Source organism: Danio rerio, chromosome 22 (genome assembly GCF_049306965.1).
Source record: "Danio rerio strain Tuebingen ecotype United States chromosome 22, GRCz12tu, whole genome shotgun sequence".
Lineage (NCBI taxonomy): Eukaryota > Metazoa > Chordata > Actinopteri > Cypriniformes > Danionidae > Danio > Danio rerio.
The window spans coordinates 28254674-28267887 of record NC_133197.1 but is presented as its reverse complement, the minus strand read 5'-3'; the positions used below and the strand labels follow the sequence as shown (position 1 = coordinate 28267887).

Here is a 13214-nt window from a genome sequence, read left to right as displayed (position 1 = left end):
TCAACAGGTACAAACAAGAACCTGCTAATCAGTGATGTAAAAGAATGTTTGCGGGCGGGATGAAACCAATAGCATCTGGATGCAGCCTTTATGATGCTGAGAATGCGTCTCTCAGCGATGCAATGTTCGACACAACGCACTCAATTGAGCTAGTGACATTATTATGAGGGGTAGGATTAAGGTTAGGTGAGCCTGTTATAAAGTAACGCATGAAGCTCAGATTGTACTGCACCAGGTCTACATCCAAACCCCTCTCAAAGAAACATCGAGACGTCTGACAGCCGCAACAGTGTTATTCATTCATTTTTTTCAGCTTAGTCCCTTTATCAATTTGGGGTCGCCATAGCGGAATGAACTGTCAACTTATCCAGCACATGTTTTACGCAGTGGATGCCCTTCCAGCTGCAAACCATCATTGGGAAACACCCATACACTCTCATTCACACATATACAGTCAATTTTAGCTTACCCAATTCACCTATACCACATATCTTTGAACTTGTGGGGGAAACTGGAGCACCCAAAGGAAACCCACACGAACACGGGGAGAACATGCAAACTCCACACAGAAATGATAACTGACCCAGCAGAGGCTCGAACCAGCAACCTTTTTGCTATCAGGTGATTGTGCTACCCACTGCATAACCGCGTCGCCCAGTGTTATTTAATTTAATTTATTATATTATATTTTGTATTTTGTTTTATTAATTTGTTTACTTTTTGTAAATAACAGCAATTGTACTTTTATTCTGTGGCGCAAACAGGAACTGTCGTAAAAGATGCGTGCGTCAGCAAGTACGTCTTCCGGGTGAGAGGACGTGACAGTTTCATTGTAAAGACTTTTTTGTACATAACTTTTATATTTCTTATATTTGTAATATTTGTAATAATTAATATATGATTATTTTTTTAAATATATTAATTTATTTGCAAGTTGTCTTTTCAAACGGACGAGAATTTGCGCCACCACTTCCGACGAGATTTTGCGGGACTTCCGGCAGCGTATGTATCCATTCTAGCAACAACCCGTGACAGTTTCTATTTGTCTGTTAAACTTTTCGAAAACGTGAAGTAAAACAATTTTTTGTAAAATGTTTGATTCTGTCAATATTGCCACAACCGCGATCCATAATCAGTGTAACGTTACCTCATATTATTGTTTCGTTCTCGTATTTGTGTTTGATTTAATATTAGCTGCAAGCATTAGCATTTTTAGTGTTTTGTTTGAGATGTTCAAGGTTTTTATCAGTAGTATAAGATATTTTTAACATATCTGGAGGTGAATTTATCATGTAACTTAGGCTACATGAGGAAAATGCAATGTGCAGTGTGATTTAGGGCCTTTAAAAAAGTTGACAAAAAAAAAAAAAAAAATATATATATATATATATATATATATATATATATATATATATATATATATATATAAAATATATATATATATATATATATATATATATATATATATATATATATATATATATATATATATATATATATTACGCTGAATTACACTACAAAGACAATACTGCACGCATAGTCCCATTATTAATATTACAATTACACATTTTTAAAGGAAGTAAGGCAGTTCTTTTAATTTAAAGAACTGTTAAAACAGAAATATACTTTTAGATATAATAAGTTTTAGTTAAAGTTTTAGTTATAAGTTTCAGTAAGTTTTAGTTAAAAAATAAAATGAACAGATATTACATAACTTTTAATAAGCCCTTTATTCAAATTTGTTCATAAATAACAAATTTGTTTGTAATTTGTTAAAAATAAACACTATTTTTTGTTTTTAGAGAAAAGAGTAGTGAGTTATGGTGTTAGTTAACTCCTGGTGTCTTTGGCCACCTGTGGTGCTTTTTTAGGTGCTGGTTGTTGTATTTTCTCATGCTGAGGCAACAGTTATGCGACAGTTCTTCCAAATGACCTGATTTTGTTTGGTGTTTGTGACTTTAAAACTGAAATATTCCCATATTACTGACGCGCTGGTTTTCATTAATATAAATTCAACTATTAATGCTTCTGAAGTGGCAGACACCATCATCCCTCTTGTCCGCACTTTCCTGTTTGTTTTATTGTGGGCTTTCCGAGTTGATTGGTTGTGCAATTCTGATTAGCCAGAACAAAATTGTGCTAGTAAGACTGTCACACACAGACGACAGTCACGCATTTGTGAAGAAAATTATATATATATATATATATATATATATATATATATATATATATATATATATATATATATATATATAATGTATGTATTTCATATTGCAGCATCTTACGATTAGCTAATTGCAACATTTCAAATCGCGATTGTGATTTGATTTCGATTAATCGCACAGAGCATCTTTACCCATCTTGCACCTTGCTGTGAGGGGTCACAATAGATTAGTTCTTTGTTTAATGCACATCAACTCAAATCTATGTACTATTAACATCTCTACTGCTTAAATGACAGGAAATTAAAGGACTCTGTTTTCTTTCAGATTCTACAGTCTGCTGTACTTCAACTTTGTGTTTGCACGGCTGATTAACAAAGGTAAACAATTTTATTCACATATAGGTTTTTTACAACGATAATGGTTTTTTTTTTTACAATAATAAAAAACTAAAATAAATAACACACCAATGTAGGGATATAGGCCGATAATTATAAATATTTAAAAATATTATATTTTTTTGCATTGCAAGGTGATTATATAGACCTATATTCACCATTTCACATACATCAGCATGCAAAAAAAATCCTTTTCGTCATAGCTAATTAACATGCAACTTGACTGTTGCATAAAAATAATAGGTTAAATAATAAAATGTGATTAAATCAAAAAGGAAGTTAAATATATTTTAAATAAGATGAAGGGTGCTTTCACACCAAGATTTTTGTTTCGGAACATCGTTTGCTCAGTTAGCATGGTTTGTTTGGCATATGTAAAACCACCAATTGCACTCGGATCCGCACCAAAACAATCGCCCTGAGATCACTTGAAAGAGGTGGTCTCAGCACGATTGAAACAAACTCTGGAGCGGAACGATTGTAGTGAGAAAGCAAACGATCCGAGCTCGTTATATTACAGTGTTTTATGGATATCTAAAAGGCATACGGCTATATGAAAAGAGAGTTATGAGTAGGGCGGGAGGTTATTCCAGACATCTCAAGTCTCCCGGAAGTTTTGTTAGTCTCCCGCAAATGCACAGAGACTCCAGGATGCCCGCAAACAAGTGATATTCTCCCGGTAATCGTGCGTCTCCCGGTCCTCAAATACGTTGCGCACCCTTCTCACCCCTCCCCACCGCATCCCTCCTCGCTCCTCAGACACGTTGCGCGCACCCTGTCAAACACCACCAAACCACCATCCCCAACAGCTGAGCTGGACTATGCAAAATTAACCCTGAAACTGACCAATGTGAGAAAAATTTACTCACACATTACTTGTTTTTGGTCCGTTTAGAAACTTTGCAGTGTGAAAGTGAACCGAACCAAGAGCACAGAGCAACAATGTAACAATTTTAATCCCTGTTTCGCTATAACTGAATTGATTCAAGGCTCAAGGCTGTCCGATGTGTGTGCTCGCGCACGGTGACCGCTCTCACGCGCGCTCGTTATAATCAATATGAATATTCCGATCAAACTGAATACTATCTTACATCAACAACACATGGCAAGCACACGTTGATAGTAACAAATAATCATATTAGATTACAAACAGCCTGACAAGTTCTTGTTTAGCACGTGTGCAGGGTCTGCAGTTTGGTGTGTGTGTGTGTGTGTCTGTGTGTGTCTGTGTGTGTGTCTGTGTATGTGTATGTGTGTGTGTGAAGCAAAGAGAGAGAGACAGAAAAGACGAGTGTTTTTTTTCGCAATGAGACGAGTGATGTTCCCTCTTTGGTAATTGGGCCAAGTTACATGTGTTCTCGTTCATTCACCGGCTGCAACTAAAAGAGAAGGGAGAACCCCGAAACTAATATTATTCGGCCGTGGAGTAATAAGTGAATCTCCCCTGCTATCTCTAACACAACAAAGATATCGGCCTAATTTAGACATCAAATCGATAACGATAATCTTAAAAATAGCATTTATCAGCCGATAATGATATGGCCGTCAATATATCTTGCATCCCTACACCAATGTGTTTTTTAGTTCAGAGTGAGCGAGCGACCCCAGTTCATTTTACACAGCAGGATTTTGAATCGCTGATAGGATCAGATATTTAGCATGCCAAATTAGAGATTTTCTCTAAATGCTTCTTTGATAGTTCACTTTGAGTGACTCTCCTGTAAAGCAGTATCAGTTTTGGCCATTTGTTGACAATTTCACAAAATATGTCATATGTGATTAAAGATTAGGGCTAAAACTGTGTTGTATGAAGTCGGCATGAATTTTTTGGTATGTCAGCCTAGCGATTGATTAGTGATATCACTGTCCAGAGCAAAATATGGCAGTAACGCACCAAAAAGCTAATTTAAATTATAAAAAAATATTAAAGAAGAAATCTCTGTAATACAGAGGTACGTTAGTTGGCTAGAATGAGCACACAGCTCTGTAAATGGCAGCAGAGATTGTCTTACTGAATGGAGATAAAAAGGTCTGTATTACTAACTAGGGGTGTAACGCTACATGTTTTTATCCAGAACCATGTTTTGTTGATATACTCTGATCTGATGGCGAATATAGTCAGTTCAGATGTGCCAGTCCAGTCAGTTAGGCAGGAAAGCAGTGCAACTACTGCAACATTCACAAAGAAAATACATCTTTGCCTTTTAAGGCCATGTCCACACGAACGCGGGAGTTTTTCTCAATGCAAAAAATGCACTGTGATGCATGTTAAGGGCACAACACATACCAACAGGCGGCAATAAATGCTTTTATGCTGGTTTCAAACAAATGTAGAATTAATTATTTTTGTGTGAGTAAATTGCATACAATTTGATGCAAACGTGAGAACAGAGGATAACCATCCTGTGGTGTGAATGATGCAGAATACACAATGTTTTGCTGCAATCATGCTGAATTTGCTTCAATCACGTCTTCCATGTTTGGAGGGAACCCAGCCATGTTGTCCATTCAGAACTAGGCTTCGATTTGGATTTGACATCCATATCGCAGAGAGCTGCATTAACTTAAATATAATTTATCTGCCAAGCAATTGTGTTGCATGTAGAAGTTTTCCAAATCTGACCAATCAGAATGGTCCTTACTATTCTTATACCCACCTCCCATGCAGGTGATGCTCTGCTATTGGCTAGAGCAGGGATGTCAAACTCAATTCCTGGAGGGCCACAGCGCTGCACAGTGTAGTTCCAACCCTAATTTAACACACCTGATCAAACTAATTGAGTCCTTCCAGCTTGTTTGAAACCTAGAGTTAAGTGTGTTGGAGCATGGTTGGAACTAAACTGTGCAGGGCTACGGCCCTCCAGGAATTGTGTTTGGCAATGACTAACGTACACCTGGTGCCTCAGAGGTCAGAGCAGAGAGTGAAAATTAAAACAGAGGAAAAGAAAGCAGTGAAAAACTTGTGCCTAAAAAGAACTGTACATTTAAAATATGTCTGTAACAATGTTGATGGCAGAAGAAGGTGCAGAGCTGACAAACTTTGAAATAATTTTAATAATGACAAAACAAAGAGACGGCATCACCTCATGGGACAGCCACCAAACTGAAAGCAAAGCAAAACAAAATATAGTGTATCCAGGCCTGGTCATCTCTCGCCTTCCACTGTTGTCTATTCTTCTTTTTATATTCAGTGTTCTTCCATGTCACTCAAGACAGGTGGTGCATACAGGTGCTGGTCGTTAGCACTCACGTACCAGCCTCGTACCATTCTCATGACTCGGTCCAGCTTGACTCACTACAGTGTCAATATTTTGGCTTTAAGTGAGAAAACATGTGGCAAACACAACAACATGTGTCACAAAACTGTGGTCACGTAGAAAAAACACAACTAATCTCCACAGTCATAAGCAACACAACCAGAGGGAGCTTTGTGCTAAAACATAAGTGCGCATGTTATGGTTTAATGTTTACATGTTAATAGGAATTACTTTCAACCATGCTTTCAATCATCACGGTTGATAAAATATAAAGCCCTCACAACACTGCGTTTCTGTTGCATGGAACAAGACTATTGCAAAATGCACATAATCAAAGTTATGTCATTGATGCGACAGCTTAAAAAGAGAGGGGGGGTTATAAGAGACAGGCAGGCTATAACCAGCATTGCTTTTTGTATCAATGATAAACAGCTGTGAGTTTAACTGCAGGCGTTGCGTGGCACAAATGAATATTTTTAAGGTATGTCTTGAATATCTTTATTTGTGTTTTGAATTTGAATAAAATTGTTATATAAATGCCAAATTGTGTGTTTAAACTTTTGATGTAATTTCAGCATCTCTTCAGATCACAGTAGAGGGTTTTATTGGTCGGTCTGCTCTCCTGCCATGTTCCTCAACTGAAGATGCAAGCAAGCAAGACATTTATGTGCACTGGAGAGACAGTAGCAGTAAAAGCGTGTTTGACTTAATCAAGGGTGAAGCTTCAATTGAGCAGCAGGATCAGCAGTACAAGAACAGAACTGAATCTTTCCCTCAAGAATATCTGAGAAGAAACTTTTCCATCAAACTCAACAAACTTCGAGTCACTGATGCTGGAAAATACATCTGCTACATCTCACACTCATCTGAACAACCAGCTGTACGGCTGATCGTCAACGGTGTGTAAAAACTTCATCACAAACATATTATAAGTTTTATTTTAAAATGTCACTGTTGAAGTTTTAGTCTTAATGCATTTATCTGTATAGATAAATCTGTTATCACTGCAGTAATGTTGTTGTATTTGTTTCAAAATATTACTATTATCATTTGAATTGATTTATTTGTATTGCAGTCTCTGTGGCAGAAAATGAAAACAAACCAATTAAAGAAGATGACAAAGGAGACAATATGGGATCAGATGGAGAAACTTCACATTGGCTCTTGGTTGTTATTACATTATCTGTACTAGTAATTATAGGGGTAATCATTGTTTTATTGCGCTACAGAAAGAAAATACAATCTAGCTTCTCTCGTGTTACGACTGAAAACTCAGACGACATCGATAAATTTAAAGCAGGTAAACTTTTACATTCCTTTTATTTCACTGAATATTAACTGAATTGTTACAGATTTAGCTCTTTTTGATGTAAAATCTACTGGGTCTTAAATCAAAGGAATGACTTATTTCTACATACCGGTCATTTTTACACTCTCTCAAGAAAACAGCATAGACCAAATGTAAATAAGTTACACTCTGCAGAGAAAAAAATACTACAATTTGAATGCCTTCTTTTGAAATGATATGCCTGTCCAGTGTATATCAGTACGACATTATAGGTACATTGCTTTCATATACAGTTTTTAATGACCAAAGTTGTATTTATGATAATTTTTGTGGCATATAAAAGCAGCATCAGTAATAACAAACTCGGATAACGGTAGCTTTAGCAACACTATCCCTAAGTGAAGAAGCTTTTTCAGAAAGGCAATTTACAAAGCAAGATATAACGCAGCCTTAAGTGTTTTTTAGGTACATTTCAGAATAAACCAATAAAATGTAACCACTGTGTCCTTTGTAACTCAGCTTGTTCAGTGTTTGTTGGTGTATCCCAGAGCACTTCTGATGCCTCATTGGCACTGACATAGTGACATTAGCCGCATTTCCAGTGTGATTTTATTGGGCTGTGCCAGTAGCCTGCACTGTTAGACATTTCTGTAAATTACACAGTTATTTACTGTATTTCACCCAGTGTAATACTGCAAATTCCTTTTACGGTAAATAACTGTATTTACCGTTGCATTATGGGAATTTAGTGTGACGTCGAACAACATATACAGCGATGTACTGTATTTGTAAAAATTCGTGTATTATACTGTATTTTCCACAACTGCTTCAACGCCACCTTGCGGCGATTCGACTACTCTGCACCACATTTTGCCTGAGGACCCTGGAGCAATTCTGGAGGACAATTTATTAGTGTGCCTGAAGAACATACTGGATGTAACAAACTTTACTCTGGTAAGCTGAGGCAGTGTTTCATTTTACAGAATGTTTTGTGGACGAGAATAGAACAAAGTAAAGTATAAAGTTGGCTATTATTATTTTCTCTGGCTTGGCGTTATTTCGCCCATTTGAGAAATATATCATGTATTAAGATGTTACCTTTATTTAATTTATTACATTAACACAACTATTACTTTAAATAAGACATGTTTATGACTATTAGCCATTGTTCTCGTCATATCTTTTTATTTATTTACATAGGAACCGGTGTTGCAGCGGGTTTTGGTTTAGGAGGGAACCAGAGGTATGCAGACAGTTTTGGAGGACACTTAGCACGAGACAACGGTCCGGCAGAGAGTGTTTTCCCCCAGAAGAATATGAATGAAAGACCAACAAATAATCCAGGTAAAAGCGCGTCTGTCTGTGCTGACAACACTCGACATTGATTTGAGCACCTCTATTAGCATTTGTTTGCTCGGCAACATTAGCTGAAGCGATCTTAAAATGGTAATGTTAACTGTTAGCTAAACTGAGCTAAGTTTATACTGAATTGAACTCAAACTCATTTTAACGTGCAACGTTTAACTTATATTGATTTATACTATATATATTAGATGTTGTGAACTTATTTTTCTCTGGTTTAGAGTAACTTATAACGTTAGCTTGAGAAAATAACATCGCGACGTAACCTATAAGAACGTAAATCTATACAATATGCATAGAGGTAAAGTTGGTTTTATATTCGCACATTCGTTCATTTAGAAGATTCTATACTGTTTACCATGTTACTTTGAATATTCTATCAGAATTAGCATGCCAGTATGACTTGAAATCAACATTAACACTGTTTATTTGACCGTGAGCATGTTGTACTTTGATAGTCATTAGCTGCTAAAATGATTTCGCTATTTAGAGTTTGCAAATAATACTTTTATGAAATTAAATTATTAAGGGGGAAGTCTGAATCTGCTAATATAAAACCAATTTTACCTCTATGCATTATGCTAATAACCACCTTTTTGCTATTTATTGTTTGCTAATTATTTTTTATCACAACTCTTGACATTTGGTTTAACATAATTGTTACCATTATATTTTTTTCTGTTTAGATATGGCACTGGCACAGCAGCAGGTTTTGTCTGAAGAAACAAACAGCATTTCAGAGGAACATCTTGATCAGCACAGCCTTATGCTTAAAAAATAAGCAAGACCAGTAAGCAACCAAGGTAAACAAATAAAAAAAAGTTGTGTGGAGGTTGTGGATTGTAGCATGGTATTCTTATCTGTATTTTTGGCTTTTTTATGGTCTCAATATAGAATACTGGGAGCCTGCCTGTGCAAACTGGACCTCATACAACAGTAAGTACTGTACATCTATTTGTTTCTCAATATAGTAACGTTACTTTTAATACAAAATGTGTCACATGTTTAGTTGCTAGCTAAATAAAAAAATCTTTTTCCCTTTTTTATTAAACCATTTAGTAGGGTTTTTTTTTCATCTTTGTTTATAATATTTTTGAGCAGATTGAGGTCTGTCATGGGTCAGACATTTCAAAATACAATAATTAGTATTGGGATACATGCATTTGTCTATGTATTAAATGTCTTTTTCCCCATTTCATGTTGCCTAAATATTTTGTAATAAATAAAATAATAAAAATTTTTGTATAAATAATTCCAGAGGATGAAACAAAATGCACAGCAACAACCAGAGTGAGCCAGAAGATAGCAGGAGAAGTACTGAAGAGAATGACAACCATGAACAACAGTGAGTTATCCTTCTTTCACCAGCTAACTGAGAACTTGGATTAGGTGAGACACTCTCAATAGTTGTATCAGTATTCAGTCAGTTTTAGTTTATTAGGAATACATAAAACAAATAGTCTAATCTGTCCTGCAGTGAATCAACCCATCACAAATGCTACAATGTTTTTGTAAAACCTTGTTAGGGAAAAAAATAAACAGGACATTCTGGTTAGTTCTCTTTTAAACATGGTAGTGAGCAGGTTATGAGCAGGAGCCAGTTGCTCAGTACCAGCTGAAAACTACCCCAACCTAGCTGCCATGCTTCAAAATAATTAACCAGTATATGATTCATTTTTTTTAAACAAGCTTCTTCTATGCTTATGTTAGTCTGTTTGTCCTTATCCAGAGTTCTGCATAATCCTGGACTGGGCCAAATCCTGGCCAGATGCTGTGGTGGTCATGGAGGAGTGAATCCTAAAAGACACACGTTATCAATGAGTTTCCGCATTGATCCAATGGGCCAGCCTGACCACCCGCTGGTGAACTTTCAAGCCTCCGGTGCCTAGACTGCGGCCTTGCACAAGTTTGGCTAGAGGAGAACTGGTCGTGCCCAACTGAGCCTGGTATCTCTTAAGGGATTTTATTCTACACTTTCGTCAGTTGGTGAAGTTTGTTCCATGCCACTGTCGCCACTGGATCGCTTGGCTACGATTGGTGGATCGGTGGATTTGCTTTTCAGTGTTTGGACTTTCAGCAGTGACATTTACTGCTTCAATTCTGAAAACTGGACTGAAGCAGCTTCAATTTACAAGAACTTCTATGTTAAGCTGCTTTGACATCATTGATCTACATTGTAAAAGTGCAATAGAAATAAAGATGAATTGCATTTGAACATGTGAATTCAGACCTTGTTGAGCATTTGACACCAGAACTAGTAATATTTTAAAGTTGGGTTGTTTCTGAGTCGGCTAATAGTTACAAATATTTATTTTTCCAACATTTTGCAATTCAGAAGTTTAAATTTTTATTGTACATGTATGTTCTAGTGCTTTGTGTGATTTATTTATTTTTAATGTGTTGATTTTATTGCTTAATGTAATTTTCACACATTTTCCTTAAATGCTTTAAGCATTATTAATGTTTTAAAGAATGGAATATTTTGTAATTGTGTCTGGTTTAATGTCAGTAGTACTTAGTACAATTGGGTTTTTTTTTCTCAACAATATGCAGGTCAGACACTTAAATTAGTTTTGTACATGTATGTTAATGTGCTTTGTCATTTTCAATGTTTTTTTTCTTAAAATAAAATATTTTGAATGATTGAAATGTAATGTTTTTACACATTTTTAAGCTTGGGTTAAGCATCTCCAATGTTTTAAATAAAGAGTGTTTATTTTGTTAATATTTTGTAATTGTGTCTTTTTTAGGTCTATAGTATTAAAATAATATTAATAAAATTATATTATAAAATATTTAGGACAAAATTAAAAGGTTTACAGTAGCTAACTGTTAACTTAGGTTTTTACAGTAGTTAACCATTTTCAGACACTACGGTAACATGCTGTAAACGGATTTACAGTTGTATACTGCAAATCGAAAATACAGTAACTTACTGGCAACAGTGTTGCCAGTAAGTTACTGTAAAAACCCTTTGAAATGTCTAACAGTGTGAGAGCATGAGAAGAGAGGTCTAAATCATGTAGCATTTCCACTGTTGGTCCAATAGCTTGCAATGCGGCACTCAAACCCCACCCCAAGAACATCCCCCCAATTCAAACGTTACACAGTCCACCCAGTTCAGTGGGAATCAGGCAGATAAACCACACCATCGCGTCATAACAAAACAATTAAAATAGAGACAAATGAAACAAACAAATTACATGTTGCTGTACAGAATTACATTACATTTCTATATGCACAGGCCCATGTATTTTCATTCATTATATTCTTTTACTCATCGACCGACTGTTGGCATCATACATTGAGTGGTCTCGCCACTAACGGAGGGATGACTCAGTGCTCCATTCATAGTATAAAACCACAGAACTTTTCACAGAGACATATATATTCACATGTTCATTTCTCAAACAAAAAATGTAAAAACTAATCATTTGATAAAAGTACTGTTAAATATTTCAGAAAGGCATATCTCCACTGAATCTCCCCAAAAGCATAATTACGATTTAAAATATTAAACATCCTTCCAATAAAGCTCTACATTTAAAATTTCGTTTTTTCAGCACTGGATGACAGAAAAGAAGGTCGTGTACATTTTGTTCACCCAAAAATGCTGTTTGCGGAATTTTATTAATATCGTATCCAAATAATTTATAAATAATTTTTCACAACTCCTCTGTTATTTGTTTTTCGAAAACATCAACAATATTTTTTCAGATAGACCTTTGTAAAATTAATGTTCAAAATGGCTTAAAATGGTAAAAAAAATTTTGTATTGTATATACCTACATTGTTATAGCTTTAGTTTGTTTTATATTGGTTTATTTAATGAGTTTTATTATATACAATATTTGTAATTCTTTAAATGTTTTAAAACTGTAAAAACCCAGCCGCTCGCAACATCAACAGAGCTGGGAAGTGAGTGATCTTTCACCTTGTCTCTCACACACATACTGTACATGCATCTAAATACGCATGTTTCATGCACAAACAAACTTTTTAAGCTTGACTAAAACTCTTGACAACTGAGTTACTGACTACTGTGTCTTTAATGTGGTGTAGCCTAAAGATTATCATGCATTATTGACAGATCAAAGAGGACGCAGCAAAGAAATATTACTTATTAAATTAAAACTAGGGTACTTTATTATTTTATGCAACACCCTTACATTTTTAGATAATATGTTTTATGAAATTAAGCTTGCCAGCTATTTGTTTTTTTTTCCCCCTTATTTATTTATGTTTTTTTTGGGACATCTACTCGTGTGCAATCAGAAAACTAGTGTTTCATCTTTACCAGACTCGAGCAAACTCCACCTCTGCTTTCACTTTGCCTCAAAGCCCCAGCTAGCCCTCTTTGGCCCAAGCTATTCAGAGGGGCCAAAAAAGTCCAGCCGCTGGCCCTGAAGAGGCCCTGATTTAGCTCGATCAGACCCCAGAAGTGACTGTGTGCACACTCGCTTTAGGCGCAACACTGGAAATGCGGCTATTGTAATATCTCCAGAAATTACAACAGAAATAGTGACTGCTGCTTCTCACTCAGGTTGATGTCTATGCTAACAGAGCAGAGGTCATCATATATTTATAGGTATTTATTCTCCACAATGATATCAGTGTTGGGAGAAATTTGAATGGTGATTAGTCTTTCTTTCATTTTCATAATTCTTCTGTTTATGGCCTTCTCAACTAAAACAAAACTACTAGCTGTCCACTACATTAAGGTATTTGCATATGGAAATTTAATTAG

The 13214-nt window shown here is 35.7% G+C and overlaps 2 long non-coding RNA genes across 3 annotated transcripts; both read left to right on the top strand.

Annotated features, from left to right (window-relative positions):
• Nucleotides 1-785: 785 nt before the first annotated feature.
• Nucleotides 786-6530, top strand: LOC110438284 (uncharacterized). The gene is made up of 3 exons (XR_002457635.3): nt 786-1002; nt 2490-2542; nt 6393-6530. It is a non-coding gene; the product is annotated as an uncharacterized lncRNA (long non-coding RNA).
• A 1307-nt stretch (nt 6531-7837) lies between these two features.
• On the top strand, nt 7838-11190 carry LOC137489021 (uncharacterized). Of its 2 annotated transcripts, XR_012397842.1 has the most exons (6): nt 7838-8059; nt 8306-8449; nt 9154-9270; nt 9362-9403; nt 9726-9812; nt 10197-11190. It is a non-coding gene; the product is annotated as an uncharacterized lncRNA (long non-coding RNA). The 2 variants fall into 2 exon arrangements; XR_011010365.2 differs by lacking the exons at nt 7838-8059; nt 10197-11190 and having other exon boundaries at nt 8303-8449; nt 9726-9856.
• The last annotated feature ends 2024 nt before the right edge of the window (nt 11191-13214 follow it).